This window comes from Kryptolebias marmoratus, linkage group LG1 (genome assembly GCF_001649575.2).
Source record: "Kryptolebias marmoratus isolate JLee-2015 linkage group LG1, ASM164957v2, whole genome shotgun sequence".
Taxonomy (NCBI): domain Eukaryota; kingdom Metazoa; phylum Chordata; class Actinopteri; order Cyprinodontiformes; family Rivulidae; genus Kryptolebias; species Kryptolebias marmoratus.
The window spans coordinates 4,699,949-4,714,135 of NC_051430.1; the positions used below are offsets into that span (position 1 = coordinate 4,699,949).

Sequence of the window (14,187 nt, forward strand, 5' to 3'; positions counted from 1 at the left end):
CATTGTATCTTGTACCTGTCTGTAATTTTGTTTCTGTAACTTTGTCTGTAATTTTGTTCTTGTGTTGTAAAGCACTTTGAGTTGCCTCGTGCTGAAAAGTGCTATATAAATAAATGTACCTACCTACCTACCTACCTACCTACCTAATGTCCAAACAAATAATATTTTTGTAATTCTTTTTCTGACGAACTGCAGAGCATCGAGAAGTGAGTACACAGATGAGGAGAGGAGGAAAAACATCACCACAGTTACTGTTGGTTTAGTTAGAAACCTTAACCAGCCATGGCTTCATTGTTCTGGACAAAACCTTTATGCACAAATAACAGTGAATAAGCACCAATCCAGGGGGCTTAAAACCCTCAAAACCTCTCCATCCATGGTGTATCGTGATGCACAGCCAGAAATTAGGGATAAGACATCCGCAGGATGCAGGAGGAACCAGCTACAGGCTACTGATGACAGTAATATAATACAATTTCATGACAATATAATAAAAACAAGTCAATTTGTTTAATTTGTCAGTTTGTGTTTAACAGCTGATAGTTGCTTGTGAAACAGCCGCCATGACGTGCCACAATAATTAAATGTCCATGAGGACAAACTATGTGCCACAATTGATCAGATTCTTATAAAACTGTAGGCTATTTTAGTAAATTTGTCAGATGTTTGTCACGTATCTTATAGATGAGGTGATTGAAAGTGCATCTTCACCAAAGAGAAAAGCTATATTGCTAATTTGGCACTGTTTGTTAACACAGTTTACAGTGCCATCGACAAATATAGGTTAAAACTCTATTATGCAAATAAGAAACCTTATATGAACAGCATCTTCTCTAGGCCAAAGGTCATTCAAAATGTATTTCTGGAAAATTGGAAAACTGTTCTGTGGTAAGACTAATGCAAATGTGTAGTTCTTTTTGGAAACCACGGACACCCGTGAGAGGGACCATCAGGCCTGTTATTAGTACCTATGACATGGACAGCCTACACATCTAAAAAGGCACTATCAATGCAGAACAGTATTTACAAGTTTTAGAACAACATACAGACAATGTCTTTTACAGGGAAGGCTTTGTGTATTTCAGCAAGACAATGCTAAACCTCATACTGCGTCCATTACAACAGCAAGGCTTCTAAGTGGAAGAGACAAGGTGCTAAACTGGGATACATGCGGTCCAGACTTCTTACCAGTTGAAAACATTTGTTGTGTCATGAAACAAACAAAAAAAAAAAAAACCCAGCAAAAAAGACCAAGGACTGTTGAACAGCTAGAACCCCCTATCAGACAAGAATGGGACAACATTCCCCTCCAGAACCTCCAGCTGCTGCTCTCCTCACTTCCTGGATGTTTACAGACTGATGTTAAAAGAAGAGGGGATGCTTCACAGAGGAAACATGGACCTGTCCCAACTTTGAAATGTGTTGTTGCCATCAAACTTTTTTTTTCCTAAAATTGGTACAATCTCTTACTTTAATAATTTAATATTTACTATGTTACATTGTTAATAAAATATGGGTTTATGAAATTTGCAGTTCATTACACTGTTATTGTTCAACATCCCAACATTTTCAGAATTGGGGTTGTAAAATAAGGATGTTTCCAATCGACAGCATACACAGGGCATTAACAATGTTTGGTTTTGACATGTGGGGCGAAGCAGCAGTGGTTATCACTGTCACTTCACAGCAAGAAGGTCGCAGGATCGCCTCCCAGCTGTTCTCCCTGTGCACAAGTGGGTTTTCTCAGGGTACACTGATTTCCTTCTACTGACCACAAACGTGCATGTTAGGTTAACTGATTACTCTAAATTGTCCCTTGGTGTGAGTGAGAGTGAATAGTTGTTTGTCTCATTTGTCTTCATGATGGACTTGCAACCTGTCCAGAGTGTCCCCTCCCCCGCCTCTAGCACAAAGAGTGCTGGAGATAGGTAACAGCTCGCAACCCTAAACGTAAAAAGTGGGTAAAAATGGATGGATGGATGGACGGATGGATGGATGGATGGATGGATGGATGGCTTTGACAAGCAATACAGAGTGACATACAGCATTAAACAAACATCCTGCCTGGCACTGTGGCCAGTCCAGTGTCTCTCTTTTCCTCAGTGAGATGACCAGTTAAATGTCCTGAAATGGTCCAGTCAAAGCCCAGATTTCAGTCCAACTGAGAAGCTCTGGTTTGATTTAAAGATGAAGGAGTTGGAGCCATTTGGTCATGATGAATGGACAAAAATAGTTGTTAGATGGACCAAGGTCATGGAGACGGACCTGAAGAGACTTAATGCTGAAAAAGGTGGTGACACAAACTATTGACTTTGGGGGAGTGAATACATATGAACCGTCCATATATATAAATTTAACTTAGTTAATCTGGAGTATTTTGTGTATGTCTAATACTTAAAATCAAATAAAAAATGTAATCAAAAAAAGTGAATACTTCTGTAACCAACCATATTCATCACAGTGTTAGCAAACACTTTTCTAGCTGCCAATAGGTGGACACTGATATGCCACAAAGTATGTCCAGTATGAAGGTAAACATGAGTCATTTATGTATGAGTTTTTGGTTTTGTTTTGGGCTTTGTTTTTAATTTAAAACTGGCTTCATTTTAGCACTAAAATCAAAACTGCTGGGGGCTCATTTCCACATCCTGCTGTCACTAAGAATAAGGATCATTTTTTGGATCCATTTCTCCTTTAAAATCAGCAGTAAAGTCTGTTCTTAAAAAGGCACAAGTGGTTTTACAGATCTGAACCTAACATGGTCCCTTTGAAGTATCTATTTCGTTCTGCTGCTGTAAGACTGGATAACCAGATTTATCACCTTTGATAAATCCCACAATTCTGTGCTGCAGATGACTCTGGCTTTTTGTTATCTTCAAAGCAAATTCAAGGCTCTGTGAAAATAAATGTGCTCAGCTCCCATTATTGGAGTATTTTGTTAGTGTTGATGCTATTTATAAAAATTCAGAGACTCGTCTCAGTTGACCTTCGGGGAGAATAATAGATTTGGAACTAAAAACAAGTGCAGCCAGAAGGAAATAAAAGCAACAAAGACGCAAGGCAATTTAGAAAAGCAAACAATTATTGATGACATGGAAGCACTGAGCTTCAAAGCCTCTTATTTATAGGCAGCACAATTTACAGACAGTACACGAAGGATGGGATTGTGTTGCCCCATCTGAAGGTTTTCAGAAATAGAAGTGATGACTCAAGGGCTTGAGTAAATCCAAGAAAATTTAAGAAAGTGTCGATGAAGAGGCTTTACTATCAGGAGAACCAACCTTTCCTGCTGAGATACAGAAAACAAGACATTTTTAAATTCACATTTAACTTGGTTTTTAGTAAAAACTGCTATTCTTTTTCCTTTACATGTCAAGAGGTGAACATTATGATGAGGCTTTAAAAGATAAAAAGCATATTTCAGCTGGACTGCAGGAGACTATCACAGGAAATTCAGGTTAGAGTTGGTAGAAACTTATTAAAACAAATGTTATAGAAAACGGGACACCACAGGAGACTATAATAAGTTTGTTATTATTTTAGTTATGATCCGACGAGGAAAGAGTATTAAAAAGAAATACTCAAGTTAAAGTACAGTTACTCTGCTGACATTTTACTCAAGTCCAAGTAAAGTTATTTGTGTAAAAATCTACTTAAGCAAAAGCAAAAACTAAAACAATCTAAAATTAAAAATTGACTTTCAGTAAAAGTTACTTAGTTACTTTTTTACAGCAGGAGTGCATCTGCCCATGAAGGACAATGAGTTTTTCTTTCCTAAACGAGCTCTTAAATTAAATAAGAAAGCCTTGTAATTTAATATGCAATTACTAAATAAAACATGTCCACACGTGATATTTAAAACACTTAGAGACAATAAACTGGTATTTCAGTTCAGACCCTCCCACAGTGCTCAGCTTGTTAAACAACAAAATATGTTGAACAAAGCAGCTGGTAGAAAAACTCTTAAATGACCTGCCCTGATCTAGATTTGGATCACAGTTTTTTCAGTGAGATAGTTCTTGCTCACAGAAACTTAAGATGGTATTAACACAACTTCTAAAACAGTGGAAGGTATGAACATATGTCAGACTTCTGTTAAAACGAAGTTCAGGTGTCATGAGCTTCTGATACCTGGGATCAGTGAATTATCAGAGGGCGGGTTTACAGTTTGGCTGGTTTTCAGAACCACAGAGGAGGTTAGATCACCATGGTAACAGAGACTGAGTTTAAGCCTGGTTAGGTCACCATGGTAACAGAGACTGAGTTTAAGCCTGGTTAGGTCACCATGGTAACAGAGACTGAGTTTAAGCCTGGTTAGGTCACCATGGTAACAGAGACTGAGTTTAAGCCTGGTTAGGTCACCATGGTAACAGAGACTGAACTCCTCACCTGCTGCTCCAGAGCAGGAGAGAACTGAACTCCTGTCTGCGCACAGATTTTTTTCTTAATGAGATCCCAGACTGAAATAACATTTATATATCATCATAGTTATACCCACTGCTGTAAAATTTTAATCAAACAAATTGTCAAATAACCCACATTTGAAAGTTTCTCTGTCACCTTAAAGTCACTCAGTCCACCACAATTAGACGCTGATCAAATGTTGGTGTTTTCATTTTCAAATATAACCACAATAAGCACAATATTTATTCAGAGATTTACTTTCATTTTACTGTTTAATCTAATAAACATAATTTAAAGATTTTAATTTGGGAGTAAAATCCTTGCAATTGACCTTTTTTTTATATATTAAATCACATCATTTTTAGCAAACATGAAAAATATGCAGAACTTGAATCTACTCACAGGCTGACATTTTTCAAGTAGCACAGAAGCTGCAACATGAAAAAATGTGTGCATTGTACAAGATATTATTATCAGACTCATAAATTAAACTGATCATGCAGCCCCTTCAAAATAACTGAACATTCAGACAGCTGCTGATTCAGTCGGACTTTGACTATTAATTTTACTGGAACATCGTTTCTGAACAAAATAAATCAATGAACTCCTACCATGGAGTGAATTATCAGAGGAAGTGTGAATATAGCTGCTCTACTGGATAAGCAGACAACAATTACAGCTATTAAAGAAGTCAAACATGACTTTTTAAAATTCTTACTTTTGTCAGGCTGGATGTTTTACTTAGACCAGGCCCACTGATGGAGCCTCGGACATGTTTTAAGACGTGTGGTGGGAGTTAGGATGCTCTCTGTTTATTACCTACCAGCCACCACAGAGCTAACCAACATTCACAGTGTCAGGCTGTTTGTCTGTTTGTTTCTCTTCTTAAACCATGAACATCTTGTTTTAACTTACAGAAACAAACAGATGTGTTTTAAACTCACCACCACAGGCTGCAGGTCTAAGACTCTCTGAGCTAACAGAGCTAACAGCAGAATGAAGCAGCTTCCTTCCTTTAACTGGACACAAGATTGTCTCTTAAACAAGGTGGCCAGGAGGAGTTCAAGCAGTGGCGGCTGGCCAATAGAGGGCGCTAGGGCGCCGCCCCACCACTCACATTACCTTGAATAAGACGTAAAAAAAAATAATTAAATAGTACATTAAAAATATTTCGAAATATATGTATATATATATTTTAGTTGTGTAAGATAAATATTTTATAGTTAATGATAAATAAAGTTGTTTTGTTCTTCGACGTTGTCTGATTGGTGACGTATTTCCGCCCCGGGGCGCAAAAATCTTTGTCCATACACTCTTATTAAAAGTTGTACATGCGCAGTAGCTCCTCTTCAGTACAAGAGATAGGACCGTTCAGGGCGCACCTCTCCTGCGCCCAGAGCTGCTGAATGCAGCTGTGTTTACATTTCACTGCCTCCCACCGCCGGAGCGCGGGACTCCCGCCGCGGGCTGACGTCACATCCGTCTGTCCTAAAGTTCGCCTGATTGAAAAGTCGAGCCGCGGGTGAGCTGCCTTTTATTCAAAGACAGTAATAAGTTCATTATGTCACTAAGTTACATACAAAAGGTAATAAATAAGTTCATAGTTAATAATTAGTTTAAGAAAATTTATGCTAAAAAACTGTTAAAATGTTTGGATTTGAATTCTAATCGGAGTGAAACATCAGATCTATGTGCAGAATACGTGACGTAGTGAGTGCTCTCACCATAAAACTAGCTTTGATGTAGTTTCTACTGTAAAGTTTTAAAAAATAAGTGAGAAAACAGGTTTTATAAATGCTAGATGTGTCCTACAGACCTCCGGCTTTCTAAGTATTGGTGTTCAGGAAGCACTTATGCATTTATATGTACATTATAATGTTGCTTTTGTTGTTTTAATACATGTAAATACACTGGTGTGATACCTTAGTATATGTTTTGGTCCAAAACATATACTAAGGTATCACATAATAGACATCTACCAAAACCTTTGGTAGATGTCTATTTTGGATTTATAGCCCCCCCTGGAGAAAACTCCACCATCCACCACTGAGTTCAAGGTGTTTCTTTTATTACTTTTAGTTTGACTTGAACAGAAGGGATGGTCGAGGTTTAGCTGTTTAGCAAATCTTGAAATAAAACATACTCAAGTAAAAATACAATTTGGATTAATTACTCAAAAGTACAAAATACACAAAATGAATACTCAATAACAGTAACAGGAGTAAATGTAATTTGTTTCTTTCCACCTCTGAATGTGATGAACTGCAGCTGCACAATAAAAAGGACAGATACATTTCCTCCAGCTGTCAGTGTGCACCCTGGTATACACTGAACTTTCACTTTCTCTCAGTGGACATCTACAAAAAACATACTTCAGATAATTACACAGAGGGGTTTGTCCTAAAAAAACTCCACAGAAAAATAATTACAGTGTATCTGACTTACAGCTCCTTAGCATTTTTAGTTTTTGTGCACACAACTGCACCATTGCACTGATAGTTCTTTTAAAAGAGGAAGAAAATATCAGCTTTGTCCAAACTAACCTTTTAAAATAACAACTTAATGTTAGATTAATAAATCACTCCTTCATCGTTTCTGCAGTTAACAAGCCACAATTAAGCAAATCCACAGGAAAAAAGATTTTCCTTTTTTAGTCAAATTAAAACAAAATTATCACTGTGTTGACATTTTAACTGTCTATCATCTTTTATTAGCATCTCTAAGAGTATCAGTGATCTTTGTGCCTACCTCAGATAGAAGTTTCCTTGACTCAAAAAGCTGCTCACATCCTGATCCAGCGTGTTTCCCGACAGGCAGAGGTTGAAAGTTGAAAGTAAAAATCAGAGCTGTAATCCATTCTTCTGTCTGCTGAGCTCACATGATGAACAACAAATAATATTCCTCGATAGAAAATGCTGTTTCCTTCTAACAACGTCTCTAACTTTTGTTCTTCTCTGATTTTATTTCTAAACACCCTACAGACAGTCTATCAAGCTAACTTTGTGTTTTCTCCACTCAGTAACAACTTCACAAGTCAATACCTGCATGCATCTCTAGTTTTAGATTAGGGCTGCACGATATTAAAAAAAGGTGGAATGTGCAACAATGATATCAATACCAGTAACACATTTCCCTCAGTCTTTCCTTTACCTCCCGTCATCAGTATCATCAACAATAGGTGTTCATTGGTTTGATCAATTATATCATTGTCAGGATTTGGGTCCTTGTCTAAGTTGTTCTTTGAGTTTCTTTTGATTTGGGGTTATTGTTCTGTTTGTGGCTGTTCCTGTGTTTAGTTTTGTTAGTTTTGCTCCGTGCCCTCTGTGCTCTTTGTCATATTCACTCGTCCTCAGCCAATCACCTGTTTACTGGCCACGCCCATCTACACCTGTAATCACTCACCTGTGCCCACTTCTCCTAATTACCTCCTGTCTTTAAAACCTGTTCCGTTGTCACTTTAATGCACTGTCTGGTTCCTCACATGTCTTGCATCTCATGTTTCAGTCATGTTTGGATTTAGCTTGTGTTTTGTTTTATTTATAATAAATTAAGTTTTCCTGAAGTTCATCATGAGTTTGTGCACTGAGTTCGCCTCACTTTTTACCCCACCTGACAAGTATTACCAGCAGCACATGAATGCATGGTACTCGAAATATAATGGTCTATGATTTACTGCAGTTCAATTAGTCCTTTGTGACGTTGATGTTGCAATGACAAAAAATTTGCAACATATTCTACAGGCCTGTTTGCAGCAAACAAAGTTGATAAAAATGTAAGCTATGTGAGTCCACTCTCCTCTGTTTTTGTATCAACAGGAACAATCCTGTTTCCATGAAGAGGAAAACAATAAGAACAGGAACAGCTGCTAAATGGTTAACTAAGTGTGGAATAGATTCATATCTTACAATATAAGAAAAAATAGAATGAAAACACCTTTTGACTTTTCAGATTCACATAAAGTTTAAGTCAAAACTTCCTAACAGTTTTAAAAATCCATATAATCTGCATAAAGCATGAAATAATGAACAAACACCTGTGTACCAACCAGCTGGATGCATTTTAACTTCCACATCGAAACTAAACCAGAAGGCAAACAAGTTAATTGATAAAAACTCAGCCCATGACTGATTATCTACAACTTTTGTTCACAGCCTCGTTCTGTGTCAGCTGCTGTTCACACAAAGCTGTTTTTCAGTAAAACTGTAACATTTATGTTGCAGTTCAGCTGTTTGTTTACACAACAACGGAGGTCGGATTATCTGATACCAGTTTGAAACCTGGATTCAGAAGTGGAACTTTTCGGACCCTACCATTTGCATTTCAAAGGAAGCCACAATATGTGAAATCCCACATGTGCACCACAGATCTGCAGTCAGTAGCTGTTCTGCACATGCATCAGTAATAATGTGCTGTTTGTTACTCACTGTTTTCAATGTGTAGCAGCAACTCAGCCTCACTGTTAGTCCAAACAAAAGTTGTGTACTCAACATTTAGGATGAAACTGCTTCCATGCCTAAGAGACGAGTGTCTGCGTGCAAGAGCATGCCAGCGCCAACTAGTGGCCTCGAATGGGAACTACAGTGGACTCAATGAGCACAGCAGCAGCATGTGTAAACATGTAACTTTATCCCAAACAACATCAGAAAATGTTTAATGTTTCCAGGAGATCGGCCTCGGTATCAGTCAGACTTGTTAGATTGTCAGATCATAGATATGGGGAGGTCTAAGCTGCTCTGAGCAGTCACAGTGTTGTCATGTTTTTAGTTTAATTCCAACACTGTAGAAGCAAAACTAAACTTTCCATAGACATTTGTTTTGAGAAATAAATTGTGTGGCGATGTCCTTGTGCGGTTTAGAGAGTAACTGCTGTGAATAAATGAGCAGAAAATGTGTTTCTTCTGACTTACTGCTTCAGTCTGGTGTGAGGCAAGTCAAACAAGCTGTGGTGGAGTCAGGGGCCCGGGCTAAATTCAACATTTGTTTAGGTAAATACAGAAAATAATTATTATTTTTTGAACAGCAAAAACTAGTTTAGTAGCAGTATTAAAATATCACTCGGTTAACATAAATATCAAAGTAAATCATATGATTACAACTAATGTAGATTAAGGCCCTTTTTACATGTGACCCATCTTCTGATTTCCAGATGTTGATTAGAAAAAAGTTTCACATTTACCCCATGCTGCTGTGGTCTTTGAATCGCAACATTTCACTGAAACACAGCTTTGTGTAAACAGGCCCTAAACTGTATGTTAATATGTTTTTGTGAGTAGTTAGTGACTCTTGGGGGGCCCCTGCTGGCCTGGAGGCCCTAAGCAGTCACCTGTGTTGCACATGTGTCAGGCTGGATATGACTAGGAGCTGTCTACTGTAAACTTTCCACAGTTAACTGTCCACTGAAAAACATCCCTCTGAAACTGTTCTCTAAAAACTAGAAGCATACCAGTACACCCACAGCAGTGAGATCAATAAAGTTCTTCATCCTGAAGATTAGAGCTGGGTGGTGGGTTCAAAGCATGCTGCAGAGAGAGCTAAATGTTTCATGGGATCTGGGATGGGGGGAAAAAATTACTGCTGAAATAATCACAGGCTAATTATAATTATAATCACAAAAAAGTTTCATTTCATTTCATTCATTTCTACATTTTTTACATCTTCTTTGCCAATAAAACCATGTAACTTGTACTGTTAAGGCAACAAAATGGAAAAATGGAAGAACTTGTATCTATACCTCCTGGCCTAAACTTTTAGTAACATTTATACTGCTAAGGTGGTGGGTCCAAAATAGACTCCTGTATGATATCAACATCATCAAATTAAAACACACCACGCTCAATCTGCAGAGGAGCAGCTCTCGTTCTCTCATTTCTGACACTAACTTACACAGTGCCTAGAAAATGTATCCCTCCCCATGGATGTTTTACCCTTTTATTGCTATTATAAATCAGTCAATATAAATTTTTGACAAAAACAATTCCTACAAAGAAATGCCAATGAAATAAAAATACCTAATGTAAAATAAGTGACTGCATTCCCTCCTTTAAAGTGACTGTCCTAATTCAACTCAGAGAAAAGATTATTGAAAAGTACAATTCAGAGGATGCAAACATCTCCAGGAGTTCTGTTTAATCCATCATCAAGAAATGGAAGGATTATGGGACATATGTAAATCTACCAAGAGCAGGTTGTCCTCACGTGAAGAGGTGAGGGAGGAGTTCACTCTGAAGGAGCTCCAAGCTTCAGCAGGTCAGATGGGAGAGCCTGAGCTACAGCAACTGTTGCCCACGTTCTTCACCAGTCTAAGGTTTATGGGAGACTGGCAAAGAGAAAGCCACTGTTGAAGAAAACTCCAATTAAATCTCAACTAGAGTCTGTCACACGGCATGTGGAAGACTCCACTGTCAAGTGCTTCTCAGCAGCCGGCCCTGGAAGGCTTGTAAAGACAGAGGGTAAAATGAATGCCACAAAATTGAGAGATTTCCTGGAGAACAATCTGATGCTATCTGCAATAGAATTACAGCTTGGGTGAGGATTTGTTTTCCAGCAAGACAATAACCTGAAGCAAACAGTGAAAACTACAGAGAGGTGTTGACCACACAACAAGGTGAATGTTCTGGAGAGGTCCAGTCGAAGTCCAGACCTAAAGCCAACAAAGAATTGATTTGAAAATGGCTGCCGATCCCAAACAACCTGACAGAGCTTGAGCAGGTTTGTACAGATAAATGGAGTAAAACTCCAGTGTTCACATGTGCAAGGCTGACTGAGACATGTGAAGGGGGTGAATATGTATGCAGTTTCTTTTCTTACATTACATGTTTTTATTCAGTTGGCATTACGTTGTAAAAATCATTTTCACCTTGTCATTGAAAAGAGTCCTTTTAAAAAACTTGCTAACTCCATCTCACTTACTGAAGCTTGTATCTCAGATAAAACAATGCTGTCGGTTTTCTCTCCACTACTATGCATCCTGTGTTTCTTAAATACGTTTATTATGATGTTTAATATTGTTCTAATCTAACAAAAGTGGAGGAGAGATTGTGTTTCAGCAAAACAATATTATTATTATTATTAACCACCCATCCTCCCTACCTGCAACATGCCAGCCTGTAGTTGTAATGCACAGTTGTAATGATCAATGTTATTATTCTGCTTTAAGCCACAGATAAATTAGGCTTTACAAAGTGACCCAGAGGTTAGCATGTTAGCCAACAGTAAATGACTGAACCAAAACAAAGCACTCACCTCCCTCCACCATCCTGACAGTAAACTCCCAGCTCAGACGAAGTGTACCAGTCTGTTCATTTTCCATTAAATAAATTAACAAACAAGTGATGGGGATCCACAGCTGATTGACAGAGTCAGATCCGGATGTTTAAAATAGTTCTCTCCCACTGATTACTGCTACATCCTTTCTGTGAGGATGTTGCACACATCTTGGTTAACATTTTGGTTACAACGTCTGGACCGTATTTTTGGCGAGTTTATGAGCAAGAAAGCTAAAAGCTCTATGGAACATAATGGAAGTGAGTCTAACACTGGAAGAACACTTCACCATTTCTGCAACACAAAAGTGCTCATGTTTAAGCAAAGAATAAGGCCAAATCCAACCCTCACAACTCTCTCCATGTGTGTGTCTGCACAAAATAGAGAGAGAGACAAAGAGAGGTAGAGAAGCCCTTGTAATTTTGGGCTAATAAGACCCGAAGTCCATGGGAGGGTTAAAACAGTACTACTCAATACTGATATTTGCACTTTGATCTTGGGATGTTGCTGAATTGTCAGTTTACTGTTCAGCCATATTTAAAATGACAAACCCTCCACATGTCAAGGCTGGAGGGGAAGACAGGTAGTCACATAAAATTTGATCCCCATCATGACTAATTTTACCTTTAAAATCTTTTCTTGTTCTTTTACACTTTACTAAATAAATGTAGGATCAAATATTTAAACCAACATAGTTTGGCTTAAAAAACTTTATAGATTATAATAAAACAAACTGTAATGACATAAAGCAATAGTTAAAGTAGCATTCTTTGGAGGAAAGCATATTGCCAATCTACTTTCATGCCAGTTTTAACGTAAGATCATCTTGTTAGAAAAGTCAAAGTTGTAGCCGCTTTGGCCAAACCTTGAAAATAACGTACAAGATCATCAGATGTCACACTCAGAATATATGTTGAGAATGACTCTCAGCTACTACAGACACACATTTTAGCTCCATATCTGTAAACTGACTGAGTTAGAGTCATTTTTGTGTTTGCGAGGGTGAAAGTGGTACATTGATTACTTTTGGAACATTTTTAAATCCATCCAAAATCCAGCCAGTGGTTGATGAGATATTTTGGTGACAAACAAAGTTCATTCCAGTTTTAAACACAGATCTTACATGAACAGTTATCACTCAGAGTACAAGCTGGCATCAGTCTCAGCTACTACCACACCAACGTTTAGCTCAGTGTCTGTAAAACAGACTGAACTATAGCCATGTTTGGGTTTGCTAAAATCAGTTTGCTGTGGTGGCCATCCTGAATCAGATTGACTCCAAAAGTTAATCAGCTATAGATGTACATCCAGTGATTACTTTCTGAAAGGATCAGTCAAATCTGTTTGTGAACACACACACACACACACACACACACATTCATGGCCAAAAACAGGGTCCTCTGCCTTAGAACTTATGGATTTCATGTTTACCTGCATAAACAGCAGAATGAAACTTTGGAACACCGAGCTCCGACAGTCACATGTCAGTCTCTGTCAGATTGTCTTTGCTTTTTAAGACCTTTATAACAAGATCTCCAAAAACTTGAAGCACTGTCCCTTTTTAGTTTGAGGTCAGCAGGGTGGTTTATAGGTTACACCAAGCTGAACGTGTCATGTTCATTTGATGAGTTTGGATGTTAATGTTGACTTGCTCTCGGAGAGAAAAAAAGGAGTTTCTGTCTGACAGAAAAAGTCAACTTACTGAGGAAAAATAGAAAGAAAAACACCAACAGGTGTAGAAGTGACAGCTGGTCCACAGACCTCTGACCTCCTGCCCCAAAGTGTCTGAAGCACCCACCTGAAATGTGACCTTCAGAGGACAGAGCACAGGAACCTGCATGGTTGCTGCTTTAATATTCATCAGCGCGTGTCTGAGGCACGAGAGCACGCAGGAGGCTCTCTGACACGGTGTCCCCTGCAGGGAGGGGGCATCCCCCGGACCCCCTCCCTGCAGGATGCACCGCGGCAGCGCGCAACACGAATCCTCGCGGAGCCTCACGCCTGTCTCCCCGCAGCTCAGCATCTCCACACTCACACATCAGACGGAGCAGAGCCGAACACGAACCTGTAGGTCCACTCTGAGGTTCCGGTAGAAGCGCTTTAGGAACACTGGCCGCAGAACCGGGATAATCCATGAACCAGAATCCGGAGGAGGCTGAAGCGCAGCGCGTCTGCAGCTGACGGATAGATACTACACTACAGGACGACCTGGCCCCGCCCCCTCTGCTCCTATTGGCTGCCGCGCTGCGCCTCAGCCCCCACCTGCAGCTCCTACCTGTTCAGATCCATCACACAGGAGGGAGCGGGGGTCATAATGTTGTGGCAGGTTCCAGAGACTCCACCAGCCTGACTGACTGAGCCCCGCAGGGACATGCAGGAGAAGAGCATCACCATGAATGTTTTTCTTCTGCACAAGAAATATGTGCTTCTGTGGATTTCTGGGATAAGATTAAAAACTCAGTTCATCAAATAAAGATTTTTTTAACCTCTCTCTAATATTTTATGTCTGCAGGGGGGCAG

The 14,187-nt window shown here is 39.0% G+C and overlaps 1 protein-coding gene across 1 annotated transcript in view; it reads right to left on the minus strand.

Annotated features, from left to right (window-relative positions):
- The window catches only part of zmat4a (zinc finger, matrin-type 4a), a 208,688-nt gene extending 194,836 nt beyond the window's left edge, over positions 1–13,852 (minus strand). The window contains exon 1 of the mRNA XM_037975212.1: positions 13,733–13,852. The gene's annotated coding sequence lies outside the window, so the exon portion shown is untranslated. The remainder of the gene's footprint in view (positions 1–13,732) is intronic.
- Between the last annotated feature and the right edge of the window lie 335 nt (positions 13,853–14,187).